Source organism: Ceratotherium simum, chromosome 3, assembly GCF_057802395.1.
Source record: "Ceratotherium simum simum isolate JZ-2026a chromosome 3, ASM5780239v1, whole genome shotgun sequence".
In the NCBI taxonomy this organism is placed as follows: Eukaryota; Metazoa; Chordata; class Mammalia; order Perissodactyla; family Rhinocerotidae; genus Ceratotherium; species Ceratotherium simum.
In genome coordinates this window covers 65,032,688-65,057,560 of record NC_141902.1, presented here as the reverse complement: position 1 = coordinate 65,057,560, position 24,873 = coordinate 65,032,688, and the positions used below count along the sequence as shown (strand labels likewise).

Genomic DNA, 24,873 nt, shown 5'->3' with positions numbered 1-24,873 from the left:
TTGTGTTTTACAATTTAGAAGTTCTTTTTAATTCTTTTTCAAATCTTCCAAATCATTTTTTATGGTTCTTGTCTCTTTCAGATATTTTCCAGGCTTGTTTATTGCTTTAAACATTAGTAAGCAGTTATTTTATATTTTGTGTATGATCATATTCAATATCTGAAAATTTTTGCAGATCTGTTTCTGTCCTTTGTTTGCTTGCTCTCATTGGTGGTGCTTTGTTTCCTTCTTGTTTGGTCTAAATAATGCCTTTTCTTGGGATGTTATTTGTGACATTTGCACATGCATATTCTAGATGCCTATAACCTGGGTTTTTTTTTTTTTCCATCATCCAGGTGATGTGAATTAGGACCACAAATCTGTGTGTGTGTGTGTGTGTGTGTGTGTGTGTGTAGGGTAGTGGTAACTGAGGTGGCAGTGTGTGTCTTGTGGTTATAACTCAAGGCAAACTGTGGCCTGTGCCACCTGTTTTTATAAGGTCGCAAGCTAAGAATGGTTTTTACATTTTTAAATGATTGGAAAAAAAGAATAATATTTTGCAACATGTGAAAAGTACATGAAACTCAAATTTCAGTGCCCATAAATAAAATTTTATTGGAACGCAGCCATGCTCATTTGTTTCTATATTGCCTGTTTTCATGCTATGACGACAGAGTTGCGTGGTTGCAACAGAGATCATGTGGCCTCTAAAGCCTAAAGTATTTATAGCTGGCCTTTTACAGAAAAAGTTATAACTTGTCAGGAAATCTCCTTCCCCTTTTCCTTTACAGCTCAGTGTCAAAGCAGCTTTCCATTCAGTTCTTAGGGGATAGGTTAGAATGGGACAGGTTTACTTTGGTTCATTTTATGAGTTCCGGTCATATGGTATAGGGTCTGCTCTCATACTCACTACCTAGGGTGGGTCCTGGGCTTGGCTTCTGACTTTATGAGACTGTGAAAACCTAAGCCCAAGTTGGCTTTGTTCAGGGGCTAACTTGCCTTTAGCTCTCTGCTTACCTTTCTGAATTCCTGCCCTTTCTTACGTTTTGGCCTTATAATTCCTTACTGTATTGTCAGCTCTTTGATACGTTTAAGGATATATATTTTCTATTTTATTTAGTTAAAAAAAACTCAGTGGGTGTTTTGTTCTAAGAAATTGACTATATTATTGGAGATTGATATTCTTTTTTGAATATGAAGAAATTAAGGCTCAGAGAGATAGAGTAGCTTGTCCCAAAGTTATATTACTAGTAAGTAGCAGACAACGACTTTGACTTTAGGAAGCTTATTTATGATCTAGGAGTGTGAGCAGTTGGGATTGCACATTCTTTCCCATGTTCGCAGTACCGTCATGAGGATTTCTGCTGCTTGGGCCATGCAGGAGAAGTGTCTCAGTTACAGAGGACAAGAAAGGCATAAAATACTCAAAAGCTATTTGGCGAGGAAAACTAACACCATATATAGATACTTGAGAGCTAAAAAATGTTGGAAAAGAAATGGAAAATTTTATTGACTCTATAAAAGACAATAAAATTTAGTAAATTTGCCATGTTAACTATATGAATCAAAGATGAATGTTGACCTTTCAATTGTGCACCTACTTTGTAGCAGTCATTGTTTTTTATATGCATTATCACATTTAATTTCATAGCAACTATGAGTTAGGTGATGATGGTGTTATCTTTTAACAAGTATGCAAACATTTAGGGAACATGGTTTATTATTTACCCAGGATTACACAGCTAGTAAGTGCTAAAAGTAGGATCTGAACCCTTGTGTGACTATAAAGCCCATGTTTTTCCCACAAAATTATATTGCAAAAAAAAAAAGTCTCTAAATGGTTAATGGAGATTTTATGGAAATATATGGTTAACATTTCTATACTTATATGAGAGTCCCTCAGGCTTTCATTTAGAGGTTTGTCTTGTTTTAGACAATTCAAATAAGTATTTGGTTTCTAAGGTCATGTGGATTAGAAGCAGCAATGAGAACAGAGGGACATTTGTAGGTTGTTATGCTGACAGCATGAAAAGCTTTTCTATAAACTAAAAATAAGCCAATCTGGTGATATTGAGGATAGGGACAGACAACCTTGCTAATCTATGTCAGTAGTTTCTGTGAATATTACTGTATCATATAAAAATTGACATTTATTACAAGATTCCAAATTCTTAAGAAATGAATAAATTATATTCAGTATACTCTGCTTAAAAAGATATAAAGTTAGAAGTATGTTCTAGAAATAATTTCATCCAGAGTATTTGAAAACAACAACTTCTAATGCTTAAAGAGCTGAAATTCCGATTTGTTGCAAGACTTAGATTTCTGGAATGATTTCTCTAAAAGTTCAGAATAGCTAAAATTTTACTGGTGTGCTAATAAGTAATTTGTGGTTTGTTATCTATCTGATTTTAATTACCATGCAGTAAAATAATGATTAACTTGCACTTTTATTTTACATAAAACTGGTAACTTCTTTTCATGAGTACTCACTCTTCATAAGTTATTAATTTAGCATTGTTATTGCACAGTTTAACAAAGTAGAGGTAAGACTGTTTAGAATCCCAGTTGAAGCCGTTGGCACCATATAGTTTTTGACACATGGTGAATGATGGCACCTTTTTAAAAAGACCAAAACCCAAGAAAACTTGTAAGATTGAATTTTTCTCTAAGTGATCTGGCAACATTGCTGTTGGTAAGGTCAAGATCTTAAAGGAATAAAAATGATCCATTTTTCTGTAATGTTTTGACTTTTGAGGCAGTAAGGCAATATTTGATGAGTATTTTGAAGTGTTAGTTGTTCAGGGTAACATTCAAATGAGAACAAAATTTTAGGCTTAATTTTTGAGTAAGTTGGTAAGGAGGACTCTATTCTCTGATCATACTCCGACCTTTGGAAGGCTGTTCTTTGCAAATATGCACATTGTTGGTCAGAGAAGGGAGACTGGATGACTGGATAAATGAGCGCAGACATATTAATGTAAGTAGAAAAATCAGCTGTTAGCACATGCTTTGTTGATATAAAAGCTGGACTCTGTTTTCTTTTTTTTTTCTGATTTTAGCCTTTGAGATATTAATAATTATCGGACAGTCTGCATTTTTTTTTTTTTTTTTTGGTGAGGAAGTTCAGCCCTGAGCTAACATCCATGCCAATCCTTCTCATCTTGCTGAGGAAGACTGGCCCTGAGCTAACATCCATGCCCATCTTCCTCCACTTTATGTGGGACGCCGCCACAGCGTGGCCTGACAAGTGGTGCATTGGTGCATGCCTGGGATCCGAACCTGGGCTGCCAGCAGCAGAGCGTGTGCACTTAACCACTATGCCACAGGGTCGGCCCCTGGAGTCTCTTTAGATAGTAGTTGAAGAGCAGTGATTTTTCACTTTGATAAGCTACTTAGAGTTAACATTTGAATTTTCCCAACTCAAGAAACAGCTGCAACAGTCAGAAAAAAATTGCCTACTGGTGTGAGCAATAAGATAAATAATTGGCAGAAACCAGCATGTATTGGTTTGTTCACTGAGTGAAAGTGCTCTCATTGGTTGATGATGCTTCTAAGTGCCTAATGTCAACAGTCCCAAGGCTAAGAAGTATACATGAAGCACCTGGTAAAGGAGTGAGTGAGGGGGGAAGAAGGTGTCAGAGTGGCAAGTGGCAAATACGTCAGATTACAAATTTGATAGTGTGTTGGAGAATAGACCTCTGACAGTGGTAAATACTAAGAGCAGAGATCAGACAGACATGATTACCATCGAGGGGATGGAAGAGAAAGGAACTTGAGTATATTTGAAGCTCTGTTGGAAAAAGAAAGTCATACATTGACAACTAGGCACAGGTCATTGTACTTCTTAGGCAATGGCAGAAAACTAGAGTTAGTAACCTATAGAGTTCATTATAATACAGTACCAAGTTAGGGTGTATTAATAATTGTGTACCAAAGACTGCTATATAGTTGTATTAGTTTGCTAGGGCTGCCATAACAAAATACCACAGACTGGGTGACTTAAACGACAGAATTTTATTTTCTCACAGTTCTGGAAGCTGAAAGTCCAAGATCAAGGTGTTGTCAGCTTTGGTTTCTCCTGATGCCTCTCCTTGGCTTGCAGATGGCTACTTTTTGCTGTGTCTTCACATGGCCTTTTCTCTGTACACATGCATCCTTGGTGACTCTTCTTTTTATAAAGACGCTAGTCCTATTGGATTAGGGTCCTACCCTGATGACCTCATTTAACCATAATTACCTCTTTAAAGGTCCTACCTCCAAATACAGTCATATTAGGGGTTAGGGCTTCAACCCCTTATGAATTTTTGAGGAACACAGTTCAGTCCATAACAGCAGTAGTGAAAACCCAAACAACAGAACAGAATAGAAGGTAAGTTTTATCTAGAGAAAGGCATAGTGGAAAAGAATATGAGAAAGAAAAGACAAGCATGGGATAGTTTTGATGGTCTGGTACATTATTAGTCTATCTATGTCATAATAGCATATTTCAGATCAGTTCTTTGCATATTCTGAAATAATGGATGCTGTTGAATGTTGTGTTGCAATTCTGCTGGTGTAATGTTCATCAGAGTGTCATACTGTACCCTAGGTTTTTTTTTTTTTTTTTTTTGGTAGGGAGAGGGGTCTAGGAGTCAGCTAAGTAATGAAAGAGGAGGATACAATGGAAATACCATAATCATTGTAGGGATGGAATTATTGATAAACTAGGACTCAGCAAATAGTGCTTTTTCCTTGCCTGGTCAGTCACAATTGAGTGATTTAAAATTCCTTGTAGGGGCTGGCCCTGTGGCTTAGCGGTTGGGTGTGTGCGCTCTGCTACTGGCAGCCTGGGTTTGGATCCTGGGTGCGCACCAACGTGCTGCTTGTCTGGCTATGCTGGGGCGGCGTCCCACATACAGCGACTAGAAGGATGTGCAACTATGACATACAACTATCTACTGGGGCTTTGGGGAGAAAAAGGGGAGAAAAAATAAAATAAAATTCCTTGTAAGTGTGGAAATATTTACAGATAAAACCCTACATCCAGTGTTAATTTATGCCAAGGCTGTATATACTTAAAGGTTTAGAAAACATTTTGAAATTTTTCTTCGAATTCTGAAGCCTACTCTTAAAACCTAGAAATAGCCAACTTAAAAAATTAGTGTAGATTCTCCTAACAAAGATTAAGACATACAGATTAGGTGCACTCACACTACTCCCATCCTTCCAGCCTGTTCTCTTCCAATGGTTTTTCCATACTGTTACCTTCCTAGAGCTGCTCTTTTCAGTTTAGTATATATCTTTTCAGCTAGTTATCTTTGCATTTACTTATATACATATATATGCACTTGTAGAATATGTATCATCTTGTTTTAAAAAACATAAATGTGTCATGTCCTTTGTCCTATATCCATTTTCAAGTAAAAGATCTAAGGAACCGTTTAGTATTTCATTTTTGAAAATTAAGGTATAATTTACATACAGTAAAATGTCTAAATCTTAGAGTGTATGGGTTGATGACTTTATAAACGTTTGTTAAAAATTTATTTTTAATTAATAGACTTTCTTTTTAAAAAGCAGTTTTAGGTTTACAGAAAAATTAAGCAGAAAGTACAGAGAGTTCCCCTATACCTCTTCACCCCATCCCTCTAGTTTCCCTTATTGTTAACATCATGCATTAGTGTGGTCTATTTGTTACAATTTGTGAGCTAATATTAATACATTATTATTAATTGAAAAAGTCCATAGTTTACATTAGGGTTCACTCTTTGTGTTGTACATCCTGTGGGTTTTGACAAATATGTAAAGACATGTCTCCACCATTATAGTATCATACCAGATAGTTTCATTGTCGTAAAAATCTCTTGTGCTTCACCTGTTCATCCTTCCATCCTTCGTCCTAAACCCTGGCAACCACTGATCTTTTTACTGTCTTCATATTTTTGCCTTTTCCAGAGTGTCATATAATGGGAATCATATAGTATGAAGCTTTTTCAGATTGGGTTCTTTCACTTAGTAATATACATTTAAGGTTCCTCCCTGTATTTTCATGGCTTGATAGCTTATTTTTCTTTATCACTGACTATTAGATTGTATGATACCGTAGTTTGTTTATCCATTCACCTTTTGAAGAACATCTTGGTTTCTTCCAGGTTTTGACAGTTATGATTAAAGCTGCTATGAACATCAGTGTGCAGATTTTTGTGTGGACGTAAGTTTTCAACTCATTTGGGTAAATATCAAGGAGTATGATCGCTGGATTGTATGGTAAGAGTATGTTTAGTATGTAAGAAACTGCCAAACTGTCTTCCAAAAGCGGCTGTACTGTTTTGCATTCCTACCAACAATGAATGGGAATTCCTGTTGCTCTACGTCCTCACCGGCATTTGGTGTTTACATTGTTTTGGGTTTTTGCCATTCTGTTAGGTGTTAGGTGTGTTGTACTATCTCATTGTTTTAATTTTAAATTTTCTAATGACATACGATGTTAAGCATCTTTTCATATGCTTATTTGCCATCGGTATGTCTTTGGTGAGGCAGCCAGATCTTTTTCCCATTTTAATTGTTTTGTTTTTGCTGAGGAAGATTTCCCCTGAGCTAACATCTGTTGCCAATCTTCCTCTTTTTGTATGTGGGCCGCTGCCACAGCATGGCCACTGACAAACAAGTAGTGTAGGTCCGTGCTGGGAACTGAACCCCGGCCGCCAAAGCAGAGTGCGCCAAACTTAACCATTAGGTCACCGGGTCTGGCCTGGGTTGTTTGTTTTTTTATTGTTAAGTTTTTTTTGTGTGTGTGAGGAAGATTGTCCCTGCACCAACATCCCTTGCCAGCCCTCCTCTTTTTGCTGAGGAAGATTATCCCTGAGCTAACATCTGTGCCCATCTTCCTCTATTCTGCGTGTGGGATACCGCCACAGCACGGCTTGATGAGTGGTGCGTATGTCCACACCTGGGATTGGAACCTGCTAATCTCGGGCTGCTGAAGCAGAGCATGCGATCTTAACCACTGCATCACTGGGCTGGCCCCCTTCAATTTTAAGAGTTCTTTGTATGTTTTGAATACCAGTCCTTTATCAGATATTTCTTTTGTAAAAATTTTCTCCCAGTCTGTGGCTTGTTGTTTCATTCTCTTGAGTGTTTTTTGCAGAGCAGAATTTGATTTTAATGAAGTCCAATTTATCAATTATTATCTTTTTATGGCTTTTACTTTTGGTGTTGTATTTAAAAAGTCATTACCAAACCCAAGGTTATCTAGATTTTTCCCCTATGCTATCTTCTAGGAGTTTTTGTTTTACATTTAAGTCTGTGATCCATTTTGAGTTAATTTTTGTGAAAGATGTAAGGTTTATATCTATATAAAAGTGTTTTCTTTGCATGTAGATGTCTTGTTGTTCCAGCATCATTTGTTGAAAAGACTGTCCTTTCTGCATTGAATTGCCTTTGCTCCTTTGTCGGTGACCTCTTGACTGTATTTTTGTGGGTCTGTTTCTGGGCTGTGTTTTCTGTTCCATTGATCTGTTTGTCTATTCTTTTGGCAGTACCAACGGTATTGATTACTGTAGCTTTATAATAAATCTTGAAGGCCTGTTGTTGTCTGCTTCTCCAACTTTGTTTTTCTTCTTCAATATTATGTTGGCTCTTCTGGGTCTTTTGCCTTTCCATATAAACTTTATAATCAGTATATATTCACAAAATAACTTGCTAGGATTTTGATTGGGATTGTGTTGAATCTATAGATCAATTTGGGGAAAGTTTGCATCTTAATAATATTGAGTCTTCGTATTCTTTTTTTTTTTTTTTTCGTGAGGAAGATCGGCCCTGAGCGAACATCTGCCAATCCTCCTCTTTTTGCTGAGGAAGACCGGCCCTGGGCTAACATCCATGCCCATCTTCCTCCACTTTATATGGGATGCTGCCACAGCATGGCTTGACAAGCGGTGCGTCAGTGCGTGCCCAGGATCCGAACCGGCGAACCCCGGGCTGCCGCAGCAGAGCGCACACACTTAACCGCTTGTGCCACTGGGCCGGCCCGAGTCTTTGTATTCTTGAACATGGTATATATCTCTCTGTATTTTAAGATTGTCTTCAGTTTCTTTCAGCAAAATTTCATAGTATTTAGGTTAGAAGTATTTCACATATTTTTGCTAACTTTATTGCTAAGTGTTTGCTATTTTGTGTGTGTGTGTGTGTGTGTGTGTGTGTGTGTGTGTGTGAGGAAGATCAGCCCTGAGCTAACGTCCATGCTAATCCTCCTCTTTTTGCTGAGGAAGACTGGCTCTGAGCTAACATCTATTGCCAATCCTCCTCCTTTTTTTTTTTCCTAAAGCCCCAGTAGATAGTTGTATGTCATAGTTGCACATCCCTCTAGTTGCTGTATGTGGGATGTGGCCTCAGCATGGCCGGAGAAGCAGTGCATCGGTGCGCGCCGGGATCCGAACCCAGGCTGCCAGTAGCGGAGCGCGTGTACTTAACCGCTAAGCCACGGGGCTGGCCCCAGTGTTGGCTATTTTTGATTCTATTATAAATGGTATTGTTTTTTAAATTTCATTTTTCCAGTTAAGTCTTGTTAGTATTTAGAATTTACTTGATTTGTGTATATTGTACTTGTGTTATTTGAACATGATAAATTAAATTATTAGTTTTAGTAGTTTGACTATTCCTTTGGATCCTCTGTGTATAATATCATGTTATCTGAGAATAAAGATAGTTTTAATTCTTCCTTCCCACTCTTTATGCCTTTAGTGCTTCCTGGCACTGGCTGTTATCTCTAGTACAGTTCTGACTAGAAGTGGTGAGAGTGGACATACCCATCTTGTTCCCAACATTTTCTAGTACTCTTCATTCTTTCCTGCAGATCCATACTTCCATTTGAGATTATTCTCTTTTAGTCAGAAGAAATTCCTTTAGTATTTCCTGTATGCCTGCTGGTGATGAGTTCTCTCAGCTTTTGCTTGTCTGAAAATATCTTTAGTTTAACCTTCATGTTTAAAGGATATTTTTGTAAGATTTAGAAATCTAGGTTGGCGGTTGTTTTTCTTTTGGCAGTTAAAACATAATATCTGTTGTTGTCTAGCTTCTATTGTTTTTGATAAAAAGTCAGCTGTCATTCTTGTTACCCTGAATGTCATATGTCCTTTTTCTTTGGATACTTTTAAGATTTTTCTCTTTATTTTTTATTTTACTAGTTTTACTACATGTACCTAGGTGTAATTTTCTGTTTATGTATTTTGTTTGTGATTTGTTGAGTTTTTTGGGTCTGTGGGTATAGTTTTACATCAATTTTGGAAAAATTCTGGCATTTTCTTTTCAAATATTTCTTCTGTCCCATTCTCTTTTTCATCTCTTTCCAGACTATTTGATATTGCCTCACAGGTCTCTGACTCTCTAATCCTGAACCTTTTTGTTTGTTTAATTCTTTTTTGTCTATGCTTTAGTTTGGGTAAGTTCTGTTGATCTCTTGAATTCAGTGATCTTTTCTGTGTCTTGTCTGTTGTTAAGCCTATTCAGCAACCTTTTCATTTCAGATATTGTATTTTTTAGTTTGAGAATTTCCATTTGGCTCTTTTTTTCGAGTTTCAATTTCTCTGCCAAAATAAATTAAATCCATATTTTTCCAAACATATCTTTATAAGATTTATTTTAAAGTCTTTGCTAATTCCCGCATTTGAGTCTTGTGTGGATTTGTTTTGACTTTTTTCTCTTGTCTATGGGTCACATTTTCATAATTTTTGAACATCCTCTAATTTTTATTGTATGTGAACATTATATATAAAAAGAACAGTGAGAATGAGGTTTATAACTTCATTCCTCCTGGAAGAAGACATGCTAAGTCCTCCGACAGACCAGAAGGGTCAGGGGCTAATGTCTTCACTCTGACATAGAATTGAATTGTATCTGGACTGGGTTACAGCTATTGTTAATTTTGGTTTCCAATGTTTTGAGGATGGATTCAGTCTCCACCCTACAACAGAGCTTGGGATTTAAGTACAGCTAGATTCTAGAGATCTCTTTATAGCCCTGCACTTGGCTTTCCATTCACCAGAAGATCCCACTCTGCCTTCCTAGTCTACTCCTAGATTTATGCACGTTGCTGCATAATCTGTGAGAGCTCCATGGGGAAGAATTTTTAGGTTGTGTTGATTAGCTCTACTTCTGGGGCTCCTCTGGATTTCAGTCCATTATATCAGTCGATAGGGTTGTTCGCCCCTTTGTTCACCACGGCTGTAGAGTTGAAAGTAGTCACTTGTCTCTTTACCTAGAAAAGGCTTGTCCCTCTCTGGATTTGAGTCTCTTTAGACTTCTTTGTGTTCTCAGCTGTCTTATGGGTTTAACAAATTGATTTTGTAGTTCATCCAGCTTTTATTTTTATATTTTTTATAGTGAGAATGACTCACTCTTGTGACCTATATTCTAACTGGAAAGGGAACCATTAGCATGGCATTATTAGTTTAGTTAAAAATTTTATTAGTTTCTTCATCTGTGCAGATTGAAAATGTGGTATTCCATCAATTCCGTAATAGCATTAACAAATTTGCTGGCATGATTTTTTTTCATTTCAATGATATAAACTATAGGGAGCATGATTCATTTTTTATTATTATCACACAGGAATGCCCAGTCAAATCTAACTTTCCATCAGTTAATTTTTTTCTGGATTTCACCTTTTATGAGTAAAAGGCGGGTGATATGAGGATAAGTTTTTGTTTATGGCTGTTTTCTCACTACAAGGGCAGAGTTGAGTACAATAGATGGGAAAGAGACCATGTGACCTACAAAGCCTGACATATTTACTCTCTGGCCCTTTACAGAAAAAGTTTGCTGACCCCTGTGCTAGACCATGGTTAAATGCCAATGAATAGTATTGTAAGTTAAATAACTTGTCCCAGGTCACACAGCTACTTTTCTTTAGCTACTTTTTTTTTCAGAATTTTGTGTAGAGTCTTTTAATTTCAGCTGACTGTGATACCAAGTTTACGTATTACTTGTCATTGTTGGCATTTCCTGTTAGTTGCTTCCTGTTAGTAGATACCTCAATTCCATCTGTAAAAGTTGTCCAAATAGAGAAAGATTACTGTATATCAGTGCTGTTTTTTTCTTTTAACTCCCCGAGGGCTTTTGCTATAAAATCATTGCCATGATGAACCATTGCTAAACAGCTAATTCCAGCTATAGTTTATGTATTTGTTTGTTTCAGGTATAGTGTGGCTCTTGCTAATCTAAATTTCTTCTTTCAGTTCTTATGAGACTGTCATTGATATTTTAATTTAGATTCTCTTGAGATGTGAATAGAAGTGATGTGTTGGCTCTATGGAATAGATTTACTAGAGCAGGGACTGTTCCCCAATGCATTACTTGGTTATGATTTTTTGATGTTCCATGGACCCTGATAATTGTGGTGATAGTTGGTCGAGATAGGTACTTACTGGCTTATCCTAGTTATAGGAGCCACTAAAATGATTTTTAAGTATCTAAGGCAAATGTTTCAAGTTGTTGATCTTGGTATAGGTCTTATGATCTTTAGAGGTAAATACTAATTTAATGGAAGGTCACACTTGAAGAGTAGTTAGCAGTGGCTTGACTTTAACTTCTGGGAACAGATGATTTACTGTATCTCCACAATGTCTTAAATATTCATATTATTAGAGGATGATACTGTAAAAATAGATTACTAACCATGAATGATTTATAATAGAAAAGATAAGATGTCTGCTCATACATAGGTAATGGAATATTCAATAATGATGATGATGATACTTGCCAACACTTATATGCTGCTTTTACTGTGTGCCAGATATTGTTTTAAATTCTTTTTATATGTTAACTTATCTCTCAGACTAACCCCATGAGGAAATTGAGGGGGGACAAATACATGTCCAGACTTAACCAGCTGCAATAATAAACACAGAAATGATCATAGATTATTTCTATGGTTTCAAATACATAGGTCATTTCTCTATTCTTATTTGGCTTCATTTTCTGCTTCTTGAAATACTTCTCTTTCCTGACCCTTCATTTGCCTTTTGGTTTTCCTCTGCTTAGATGTGTCATCTAGAGCAGGCTGTTTATCCTTTGTTCTTCAGTTTCTTCATTTGGAAATGGTGATAATAGTGCTTACCTCCACAAAGTTGTTCTAAGATTTAATGACTCAAATGAGTAGTTTGGCACATAATAAGTATTCTAAGGGTTAACCATTATTACTATGACTGCTGTTACTGTCATGTGTTTTAAAGTCGTCAGCTGCTCTGTTTTTGACTTCCCTTCTTTCTCTGCTGGTCTGCTAAACATTGGCAACCCACAGGGCTTGGTCATAGTTCCTTTTCTCTATCTGCAGTTTCTTTGTATGTGAGTCCATCTAGTCTGATGGCTTAAAATACCATCCATAAGCTGATGATTACCAGATGTGTATTATCTCTGGCCCTTTCCTCATTTGTTTTCCAGACTTGTAGATCAAGTTGCTTACATAATATTTCCACTTGGATATCCCATAGGCATTTTAGACTTAATATGGCCAAAGGCATGCTAAACCATATTTCCCCCTCCCTTCTAAACAACAACAAAAACAACACCAACAAATGAACATAAACAAACTCGTTCTTCTTCCTCTTCCCCATTTCAGTAAATAGAACCACTATTTACCAAGTTGCTTTCAGTCAGATAAACCTAGGTGTTACGTTTGTTCTCACATCTAATCCATCAGTGAGTCCAGAATACATATCCAATCTGTCTACTTCTTTCTGTGTTCACTGTTATGGCTCTATCCCACAACCATTATCTTTTGCCTGGACTGCTACAACAACCTCCTAACTAGTCTCCCTGCCTCTGCTTCTTCCTCCTTCCCTCTTCTAATCTATTCTCTTTCAAGCAATTGGAGTAATCTTTTAAAAACATAAATCAGGTTATATCATTCCCTTTATATAAAAAAACAAAACAAAACAATACCCAGAGGCTTTCTTTTACATTTAGAGTAAAATCACATACTGCAAGGTACTACACAATCCAACTGCGTCCTACCTCTGACCTCATCTCTCACCATTTTGCTCTTTGTATACTTTCTTCAGCCACGCCAGCCTCCTTTCTGTTGCTCAGCCATGCCAAGTTTGTTTCTGATTTAGACATTTTACACTACCTATTCATGTTAGCCTGGAGTATTTGTCCCATATGTTAGCATGGTTGGTTCCTTTATGTCCTATAGGCTTCTCTTCACTTCCCAGAGGCTTCCCTGAGTGCTACTGATAACTAAAATAGCATACCTAAGCCCTTTAGTATAATGATAGACAAACTACTGCCCACAGGCCAAATCTTGCAGGTGGCCTATTTTTGTATTGTCTGAAAGCTAAAAATGGCTTTTACATTTTGAAACATTTAGAAGAGTAAAACAAGACACACAAAAAACTTGAATATGTGACAGGCTTTATGTGACCCACAAGCCTAAAATATTTACTCTCTGTGGTGTTTTACAGAAAAAGAACTTATGGCTATCCAAAATTACTTTGTTCATTTGTTTCCTTGGTATTTTTTTGAGCTCAGAATGCTTAATTGTTGAAGGGTTTTGGAACATGACTTAAGTTGTCTAGAATGAAGGAATCGAGGAACAATAGTTAATAAAAAGAACATTAGAGTCATTGTTAAAAGAGTAGAAAAGTAAGACAGATAAAAAATGTAGTAGGGACAAAGACTAAAGAGTTTGTGGGACTGCTCCCAAAGAGGAGAAGAGGAGATGGTCTGTTAAAAGGATTTACTGCTCACATGACTCTGAAAGCCCCTCAGAATCATTATATGGAGGATTCAAATTTCAGTTTAAAGTATACTTGTGAAACTATTCAAGTCATTAGGAGTATGCACATCTGAAAAACCACTAAGTACCTGAAAGATGTCATATTATGGAAGTATTTGTTCCATAGACAAAGTAGTAGAGTTGAAAGATATTCCTAGGCTAAGCTCCTAATTAAGTGCTGAATTCTTGTTTCACAAGCTTAGGAATGTGGAAAGTGGTGCTGAGTCTCAGCATTTTGCTATGCATTTTATAGTCATTGAGTGTATCTGTCTTGTCAACAAGATTGCCAAAATATACAGACATTTGTGGAGCTCATAAATGGGTCAACCCATAAATGAACTCCCCTGGTCTCTGTTTCTTAGTGAAAGTCGAAGGAAGAGGTGCTCAAACGGAAGAGGGTATCTTGAAAGAAACTGAAGGAATAAAAATTTATAAATATGTGAATTAAGAAAAATAAATCGTCTCTCCGTTTTGTTTTGCTTTGCTCCCATATTTACTGCTGGGTGTAAGTAATGTATGTTTTTGTTGTCTATCCTATCTTCCCCTACTCTCCTGTCTATTTCAACAGCCTGATAAGTAGTTTACCACAAATTATGTAATTGCTTTTGAATCCCTTTTATATTTTGGTTCCATTGATAGTGGGGATTGTGAGGTATGACCCTTTGTAAAAGAGTTTCATGTATTTATTCAACAAACATTTTTTGAAATAAGAAAAACCCTGCCCCCATAAACCTATAGATTAGTAGGGGATACTACCAAATATGCACTAAGTGATTAGATATACAATTTTGGAGTGCAGTGGCAAGGCTCAACTCAAACATCACTATTGCAAAGAAGCCTTCCTTAGGACCTGAGAGCGTCTCCCAGTATCCCCTTATTTACCAGTCCCTATGTTAGAGAAAATGTGATGCTGAGGTGTAGTGGGGTCAAAAGACTTGATCTCTGCTCTCTAAGAGCTTATGATTTCATAGAGGAAATATGACATGTACCTTATTAACTATAATATAAGGCAGTTTATGAAAGGCAAAAGTAGCATAGCAGTTAAGAACTCAAATTCTAGGGCTTGACCACTGAGGTGCAAATCTTGGCTCTGCCATTTACTCTTTACTGGCCTGTAACCTTGGATAAATGGCAACCTTTATGTGCTTCAATTTCCTGTTCTGTAAAATGGGGATAATAATAGTACACATTTTATTAGTATTGTTACAAGGATTAAATGATTTAAGCATAGAATATGCTTTTGCTCTATGAGTGTTCGTTGCTGTTATTATTAATTATCATGTTTCTTATTTGTGCTAAGTGTAGTGTATTGGTTAGGCAGTTGGGACCTGGTTTCTAATCCCAAATCATCCACATACTAGTTATATTATCTTGTGAATGTCACATAACCTCTCTGGAACTGGTTTCTTCATCTGTAAATGAGGATAATAGCACACATTTCTCATTAAATGAAGTAATACATATAAGGCATACAGTACAGTATCTAACTATATATACTCAATAAAGAGGAGATATTTTTCTTAAAGCCGTGAAGGAAATAAAGATGTTACAGAATTTCAGAGAAGTGAAGTACTGCTGAGATGTAGCATATTCCTGAGCTCATAGGAGTCACTAAATGCACGTTCACTTAATACATTTATGTAGAGATTGGGAGCCTAGGGAAGAAAGCTGTGTGAAGTAGAGTTTTCTTTCCACGAGCACTGTGGAAGGGTAATTTGATCGTCTTGTAGGCAAATATCATTGAACTAGCTAGTAAAAGGAAACCTCAGAATACATAACCTAGAAGAGAAAATCATTTATAATTTTCTTTTCTTTTCCAATTACAAATAGAATTTTTGTATTTTCATTAAGAATTCTAGGGGCCGGCCTGGTGGTGTAGTGGTTAAGTTTGTGTGCTCCGCTTAGGCAGCCCGGGGTTCGAGGGTTCGGATCCCAGGCGCGGACCTATGTACTGCTCATCAAGCCATGCTGCGGTGGTGTCCCACATATAAAATAGAGGAAGATTGGCATGGATGTTAGCTCAGCGACAAACTTCCTCAAGCAAACAGAGGAGGATTGGCAACAGATGTTAGCTCAGGGCCCATCTTCCTCATAAAAAAACCCCAAAAAAACCAAAAAGAATTCTGAAGAATTGTAGGATTCTTAGTCTGTCAAACTATGCATTGTATTATAATTATGAATAACTATGCGTTGTATATAATTAAACTTGAGGGGGTTTCTATGGAGTAGAAAATTTGCTGAGTAAAACAATGCAAAAATTTTTTTGTAGCCTTAAAAGATTTTTATTAGAATGAGTAAATATTTCAAAGCTCTGGAATTTTATTACCTAAATTGATAAAAGCACAGAAGCTTCATAAGTACTCCATCCATATTATATTGGTGTATGAAGAAAAAAATCTCATTTTACACACAATGGAAATATATCTTGTAGAAGGAGAGATTTTAAGTTGAGTCAAGTTTTGGTTATAGTCTGGTCTCTACATGGTGTCTCAGTAGAATGGCAAAAAGTCAGGTTGTTTTGAAACTGTTAAAATAATGTAATATTTTAAAAGTAAATCTTTGGACTGGTATTTAAATTAGATGCTAATTTTTATACTTCCCCCAGATATTTAGTGATTATAGTAAGGTGTAATTTTGAGACATTCTTAACTTATACAGTAATAGCAATGTTAGATAATAGACATTTATTTGATTGAATACCATTTTAACTTCAAATAACCAATCTCATTAGTTATGCTAAAGTTTTTCCTTTCTTTCTTTATTGAGATATGAGGTACAGTAAAGTGCACAAGTCTGCAGTGTTCCCAGTTTAAAAATTATATGTATATACCTGCTTATCTACATAAGGCTTCCTTTTGTGCCCTGCCTCCATAACTCCCCCTCCCCTAAAGGTAACCATGCTTCTGAAGTTTATAACCGTCGATTTATTTTGTCTGTTTGTGAACTTTATATAAATGGGATAGTTTAGTATGTATCTTTTTGTATCTGGCTTTTTTCACTCAACTCTATGTCTGTGAGATTCATGTTGTGTGTATCAGCAGTTTGGTCTTTTTTAATGCTGTATTGTATTCCATTTATTAATTTTGTTGATGGATGTTTTGATTGTTTTCATTTTTTTGGCTATTGTTTTATGAATGAAGCTGCAGTGAACATTCTTGTACATATCTTTTCGTGGATATAAGTCATTTTGGTGGAGGTTTGGTAGTATCCCATTGTAATTTTGATTTGCATTTCTCTGATGACTAATGATATTTTATTAGTCAACTGTTACTGCTTAACAAACAAACTGAAGATCACCAGTGGTATATAACAATAGGTATTTATTTCTCGGTCATGATTTTATGGGTCAGCTGGGTTAGCTTTGCTCTGTGTATCTCATCTTCCTTCTGGCATTAGTAGGCTAGATGAGGCATGTTCTCATGGTGGTAGCACAAGCACAAGAAGGCATCCGTAGCTGGCCAAGCATATTTCAAGACCTTGGTTGTGTCATGTCTGCTGACCTCCCACTCTCCACACTAAGTCATGTGGTTTAGCCCAGATTTAAGGGATGGGCAGGTATACTTCTCCAATGGACATGAGGGTAGGTGGTCAATATTTTTGAACAATAGTCTAATCTACCACAGATGTTGTTTTTCATATCTTTATTGGCTATCTGGATATCCTCTTTTCTTAACAGCTACTCTTCCATATATGTTGTGAGGCATGCTTACTGTATCAGCAACATTGATTACCTCCTTAGGAAAGGACTTTGATTACTTGCTCACCTTTAAAGCTAGACATTGTCAAATTATTGTTGAAAATAGCTCTTACAGGAAGTCAAATAAAGTGGAATATACATTGAAAATAGATGAGTAAGTTAGTAGGAAAAAAGGTATAGTGAAGTTTAATAAAATGACTACTTTAAGCAATAAAAACGATTGCTAAAATACATAAATTAATGTGTATGTGAATTTGTTTATTCCTTCAACAGATATATTTTTGAGCTGTGGATACTTGTGGTGGAAAAGACAAAGTCTTTTACTGTTCAGTGGGGAAGTCAGACAATAAACAAGAAAACAAATACTAATATAATTCTAGGTAGTGTATCAAGTTCTCTGATTAAAAATAAATCAAGATAAGAAGAATAGAGTGGGGATAGAGGGTTATTTTAAATAGGGTGGTAAAGAAAAGCCTCTCTGAGGAGTTGGCATTTGAGCAGAGACCTCAGTGATAAGAAAGAAGGTCCAGGTGGAGGGAGCAGCAAGGAAGTGTCAAGGTTCTGAAACAGGAATAAGTTTAAACACAGAAAAAAGACCAGTGAGGCTGGAGTGGGGTGGAGTGAGGGAAAGATGAAGTTAGGCCACAGTGCGAGGTTTCAGTTTTATTTAATTGTTTTATGGAGAGCCATTGAAGGATTTGAAAGAAGAGCGGCATGATCTGATTTACCTTTAAAAAGGACGACTCTGCCTGTTGTATGTAAAACAGACTATAGTGGAATAACGATAGAAGCAAGATTATCACACTCTTTCACTAATTCAGAGGAGAGAATGATAGTGGGCTTAAACTAAGTGATAGAGATGATTCTGGTAAAAAATGGCTAGATTCACAATATATTTTAAAGATAGGCCAATAGTACTTATTGATGGATTGAATATAAGAAGAATTTCCTTACAGGGGAGGAGTTGGAAAAATTTTGTAGTGGAAAAATTTTATTAGTTAGGGTAGGCTAACTCCTGTAACTAGACAAACCTTAAATATCAGTGGCTCTACACAATACAAGTATTTATTTATTTATTTATTCCCCCCCCCAAATCCCCAGTAGGTAGTTTAGATAGTTGTATGTCATAGCTGCACATCCTTCTAGTTGCTGTATGTGGGACGCGGCCTCAGCATGGCCGGAGAAGCGGTGCCTTGGTGTGCACCCGGGATCGAACCCGGGCTGCCAGCGGCGGAGCGCGCGCACTTAACCGCTAAGCCACGGGGCCGGCCCCTACACAATACAAGTTTATTTCTTTTTTTTTTTTTAAAGATTTTATTTATTCATTTTTTTTCCCCCCAAAGCCCCAGTAGATAGTTGCATGTCATAGGTTCACATCCTTCTAGTTGCTGTACGTGGGACTCGGCCTCGCGTTGGACGGAGAAGTGGTGCCTCGGGGCGTGCCCGGGATCCGAACCCGGGCCGCCAGCATCAGAGCGCGCACACTCAACCGCCAAGCCACGGAGCCGGCCCACAAGTTTATTTCTTATTTACATCACAGTCAAATGTAGGTGGATAGGGGTTGGGGTGTTGGTGGGTGCTCTTCTCTTTGTGGTCATTTGGGACCCAGGGTCCTTCCATCTAGTGGCTCTGTATCCCTTCAGACCTTAGAGCTTTTCCCTGGATTCTCTCCATTCTTCCCGCTGAAAAGGAAAGGCTGACTCTTTTTTTAGGGGCTTTTATTGGCTCAGCCTGAAGGGGATGTATATCACCCTTGCCCACATACCACTGGCCTGGGACTTGGTCACATGACCACACGTAACTAACTGTAAGAAAGGTTGGGAAATATAGTCTGGTTGTATGCCCAGGAAGAGGAGGAAATAATCTGAAAAAGTATTTGGGGACTTTTGGGAAAAAAAATCATTACAAAATACATAGTTTGCAAAGTTGGAAAATACAGATATTTACATATCTAAGTAAGGTACATATATGTTTATAAATGTGATTATACATTAGTGTGGTAGTAACTATATTTATTTGTAGAGCATTTTTTTGCTTTTTGGTGAGGAAGATTAGCCCTGAGCTAACATCTGTTGCCAATCCCCCTCTTTTTGCTGAGGAAGATTGGCCCTGGGCTAACATCTGTGCCCATCTTCCTCTACTTTATATGTGGGATGCCTGCCACAGCATGACTTGATAAGTGGTGCATAGTCCGCGCCCAGGATCCGAACTTGCAAACCCTGGGCCCACTATGCCACTGGGCCGGTGCCTGTAGAACATTTTAATTGTAAGTACCAAAAAATGAAGAAACATGAATATTAACTTGGGAACACCACTTTCCCAGAGTTATTTTTCTAAAATAAATTCAAATGTAGCTCTCTTCCCATGAAATTTACAGCTGTACACAAATCAGTATTGTTTTCTCGAGGGGGACCCTGCCTTGACAGTAGAATGTTCTCTTTTTAATATGTACTGGTGAGGCCTTTGCTTTGAGGGTTTTTTTTTTTTTTTTTTGCAGTGAAGCTAGATTTTTATTTTTTAGACGTACATTTGCCTGATTCTGTTCTTCCACTCCTCTTGTCACTGAATGATAATTAATGATCTTGCTTGCTTACATTCATCAATAGATCCCTATGATAAAGCAAGTATAATGAGAAAGGATACTTTTTTTTTCTTCTTGGAAAATAACCTTGAGAACTTGATAAAAAAGTAGAAACAACAGTCTAGATTTTTTGGAAGTTAAATTTTATTAGCACACAGACACAAAACTGCATTGAAAATCTTTGGTTATTTTTTATCCTTTTAACTGAAATTCTAATTTAAACAAAACTCTGTATTCCCTGACTCTGTTTTCTGTCTTCACCACAGTTTTCCTCTATAATTAGTCCCTTCTAACTCAGTCCAGTGAATAACATCATAAGCTGGCCTATTCTGAACCACACCCTACTGACCACAGCAACTGTCTCACCACATTGTTTCCCTCTGTTAGCATATACTTTTGAAATAACTACTTTGGGATAGGGAATAAAAAGTATTAAATAATTTTCTTCATAAAAGATACAGGAATGTCTGATTGCTATATAAGTGCCAGTAATGTGCTTAATTCTTTATATGCATAGTTTTATTCTCACAGTCAGTCATTTATCTCTACATCATCATTGAGTAATCTCCTTTTTCTCTGCTGATTTGAAATGCCATCTTTATCATAAAGTAAATTTTCATAGATTTTTTTGCTTTTCAAGCCTTAATTTTCTGATTTGAAAGGTAACAGTTTGTTCCCTGTCTCAGAGAATTGCTGTTCAACTCAAATGAGGCAATGTATGTTGAACTTATTTTTGATGAAAACTGTAAAAGGAAATTTTGAAGATTTCCCCTAAGCCTAATATTTTTATCCATTTTTAGTATATGTATACCTTTATATACAATTTTATATTTTATGTTTTTTTATTTGACATTATATTATACATTCCTTTCCATATTTATGCAAGGCTGGCATTGTAAATATCCTTCACTATCCAAATCTGTTTAATTGTTCAGTTTGGATAGTGAATTTGGATGTTAGGGGGTACTGCCTTATTGGAATCTATTTGGTTCCCCAAGTTTGGATGGGAAATAACATGATAGTGAAGGAAGAATCTAAAAGTTTATTCAAATATATTTGGTTCCTGAAATTAGATTGTGAGGTTTTTGGATATCAGGAATTTGGATAACAAGGGATACCCATGTTTTCAAGGGGGAATTGCACTGAAGTGCTACCTATTGTAGTGGGTTCTTTTGATTGCAGAGAACAGAAACCCAACTCAGAGTGACTCAGGGAATAAAAGAGAATTGATTGGCACACTTAACAAGGAAGTTTAGTGGTTGAGTTCAGTGGCCCAAATATTATTGATAAGGCGTTGCTGTGTGTGTTAGTTCATTTTCTTTTACTGCAGAGAGGCTTCTCCTATGCATTCAGGGAAGATGGCTGCCAATAACTCTAGGTTTACATCTTTCTAGATTAGCAACCCTAGTAGAAAAAAAGATGCTTCTTTCCTAATAGTTGCAACAGTGTTCTGGCATAAAATCTCAGTGAGCAGCTACTGTTGCTAGGGGGAATGGAATAAACTGATTGACTGGCCGGGGTCACAACTAATACAAGCTTCCTCCGTGACTGGGGGATGAGGTCAGTCCATTCAAACTGTGTCAGATGAGAAGAGAGGAGAAGTAATTCTGCAAAGGAAAACACAGTACTTTCACCAGAAGAAGGTGTAGATTACCTACCAAAGCAGGTAGTAGGGCAGACTAAATTGGATAGCTGTCCGTGTACCTATGCTATAGTGTGTCATAAGATTACTCATTTCTTCCATTACTTTTTCTTTAATTGAAATACTACAAAATGTTTCTTCTTTCAGCACCCAGTTTGGCTTTTACTTGGCATTGGCCTACTATAGGTAAAAGTGGGCTCCTATATCTTATCTGGTGATGAAGAGCAGCTAACACGCACTCTTGTCACATCTTACTGTAAAGCTGTTTCTCAACTCATCTTTTTTTTTTAATCTTTCAGAAAGAGAAGTAGTGTCTTTTTTTCTTTCTGAGAGAGGTACCTGTCCACCTATGACCTAAATCTCATTTAGTCTTGTTTACCAAATAACTTTGGCTCATCAATTCGACCTTCATTTTTTTACTTCTCTGCTTGATTCTATTTATAACTATAAAGATGTGCTCCCAAGCCCCCTAACTAATAAAAATTTCACTCACACTTCTTCTTTTCTTTATAGCAGATTTGATTAACACCCTAGTCTACCTACTTGCCAAACTATCACTTCCTCCTTAACTTCTTACAGTCCTTTTTGTTTCCTACTTTTCAAGGTCACCAGTGATACCCAGAGACCTTTGTCTCAGACCTAAACCTAGAATCGTAGTATGTAAGAGCTAAAAGGGTCCTAAGAGACATTTAACTCAACTTTCTTTTTCTATTTTGCTTGATATTATTTTGATTATACCAACTTTATTTTGGTTAGAATTTACATGGTATATCTTCTTTTTTTTAACTTTCAGATTCTGTACCCTTATATTATAGATGTGTGTCTATTGAAAACAGTGTAGTGACAACAATGGACGGATACATAGGGACAGAGATTGGATTGGTGGTTGCCAGAGGGGAGGGGGGGAGGGAGGAGGGTGAAAGGGATAATTCGGTGCATGTGTGTGGTGATGGGTTGTAATTAGTATTTTGGTGGTGAACATGATGTGGTCCATGCAGAAATAGAAGTACAATGATGTACACCTGAAATTTTTACAATGTTATAAACCAATGTTACTGCAATAAACAAAAAATTAAAAAATATATATATATATAATGAATTTAAAAAAAAAAAAAAAAGAAGAAAACAGTGTATAGTTGGATTTTAAAAATCTGGTCTGACAATCTTTGTCTTTTTTTTTTAGGAATATTGGCCCTGTGCTAACATCTGTTGCCAGTCTTCCTCTTTTTTTCCCCAAAGCCCCAATACATAGTTGTGTATTATAGTTGTAAAGTTGTAGCTCTTCTATGTGGGACGCTGCCTCAGCATGGCTTGATGAGCGGTGAGTAGGTCCATGCCCAGGATCTGAACTGGCGAACCCTGGGCTGCCGAAGCAGAACGTGTGAACTTAACCACCATGCCACTGGGCTGGCCCCAATCTTTGTCTTTTAACTGGAACATTTGCACTTAATACAGTTACTGGTATATTTAGTTTGCTTTCCATTTGTTACATCTGTTCTAACCACCCCCCTCCCATTTCTTGCCTTCTTTTGAATTGATTATTTTTTATCATTCCATTTTTTTACTCTGCTAGTTGGGAAGTTACACTTTTTTTCTATTTTTTAGTGGTTTTGCTAGAATAGAGGTCGGCCAACTTTTTCTTTTAAGGGCTGCCTAGTAAACATTTTTGTGTTTGTGGACCATATGCTCTGTCACAACTACTCAGTTCTGCCATTGTAGTGCAGAGGCATCCGTAGATAATGGGTGATGGTATGAATTACAGATAGAGGACTAGGTAAAATCATCCAGAGAAAAGAGCACTGGGTTGAGACCAGAAACTGGGAGAAAATTTTTAAAGTGAGGTAGTGGAAAAAGCTGTAAGAGTGAATCAAATAAAGAGTGAGCTTATCAGGAAGATTGTAAGAAAAATAATTGTCATGTGAGGGCAGTTTCAAGAATGAGAAGATGGCCACCTTAGTCATATGCTATAGTGTGGTGTGTTAAGATGAAGACTGAGAGAAGAGGCCTTTGGATTTGGCAGCTTTATGGTAATTGGTGACATTTTCAAAGAACATTGGCAGTAGCTTGCTGTGTGGGAAGAGTGGTAAGGGAGTGGAGAGTGGAAATATAGACCACTGATTCCCAAATACTATTCTCTAGACCAGCAACAACGGAATTGCCTAGAGTTCCCAACCTCAGAACCATTATTGGGCCTAGAAATGTACATTTTTAAAACGTTTTCCAGATGATTGTGATAAACGCTCATGGCTTGCTGTCAAGATAGATTTGTGAGTGCTATTTTGAGGCAGCCCCTTTTTTCCAAACACAAAGCAATGATTGATAAAGTAACGAAAAGAGAAAACCAAATTGACATAAATGGGACTCAAAAAAGATAAACATTTTTGTGTCTCATGGAATAGAACGTAAAGCAATGAATGGGGCTATGGCTGGGAGCCTGCAGGTAAAGCAACTGAAGTTTTGGCTTCTTTGAGGTAATCGGGAGGTGTCATTGGAATTGGGCTCATTGTTGGAAACCACGGGCCAGGCTAGGTAGGGCTCCTCTGTTGAAAAAGATATTTCTCTGTTTAGTTCTAGGGCTGCCATATTGTATTTTTTAGAGATCAGACTGTAATTATGCAGTGTGTCTCCTGGAGTAGTGCGGGGCACAACCTGCTTCACTGTAAGGAGTAGCTTTGCTGCTGACTGCTGCCAGAGGCCACAGTATATGCAGCCTTTTTTTTTTTTTGTGAGGAGGACCAGCCCTGAGGTAACATCCAAGCCAATCCTCTTCTTTTTTTTTTTTTTTTCCTGAGGAAGACTGGCCCTGTACTAACATCCGTGCCCATCTTCCTCTACTTTATATGGGACGCTGCCCCAGCATGGCTTAACAAGCGGTGCATGGGTGTGCGCCCAGGATCCTAACCGGCGAACCCCGGGCCGCCGCAGCGGAGTGCGCGCACTTAACCGCTTGCGCCACTGGGCTGGCCCCTATATGCAGCCTTATATGTAGGGATTCAGGAGAACACAAACATAACTTGACAACTAGGAACCTGCCAGCTCAGAGCATATCTTCACTGTTACTGCAGGACAGATTTCCTGATTTGAATACACCAACTGTAAGAAAAATATTTATGAGCTAACTGGGGAAATTGAACACTGACCAATAATATTCAAGATTATTAGTTTTTAAAGGTGCGATTAATGGTATTGAGGTTGTGTTTAAAAAAGTGGTAAATAGT

At 37.2% G+C, this 24,873-nt stretch overlaps 1 protein-coding gene across 16 annotated transcripts in view; it reads left to right on the top strand.

Annotated features, from left to right (window-relative positions):
* The window catches only part of MYO9A (myosin IXA), a 273,318-nt gene that overhangs the window by 14,703 nt on the left and 233,742 nt on the right, over positions 1-24,873 (top strand). For 6 of the 16 annotated variants that reach the window (XM_087428628.1, XM_087428637.1, XM_087428638.1 and 3 more), the window contains exon 2: positions 6,114-6,228. The exons of 2 other annotated variants lie outside the window; for them this stretch is intronic. The gene's annotated coding sequence lies outside the window, so the exon portion shown is untranslated. Of the gene's footprint in view, positions 1-6,113; positions 6,229-7,772; positions 8,016-22,838; positions 22,977-24,873 lie in introns of all 16 variants that reach the window. 8 more of the 16 variants (XM_087428629.1, XM_087428632.1, XM_087428630.1 and 5 more) reach the window with 8 other exon arrangements.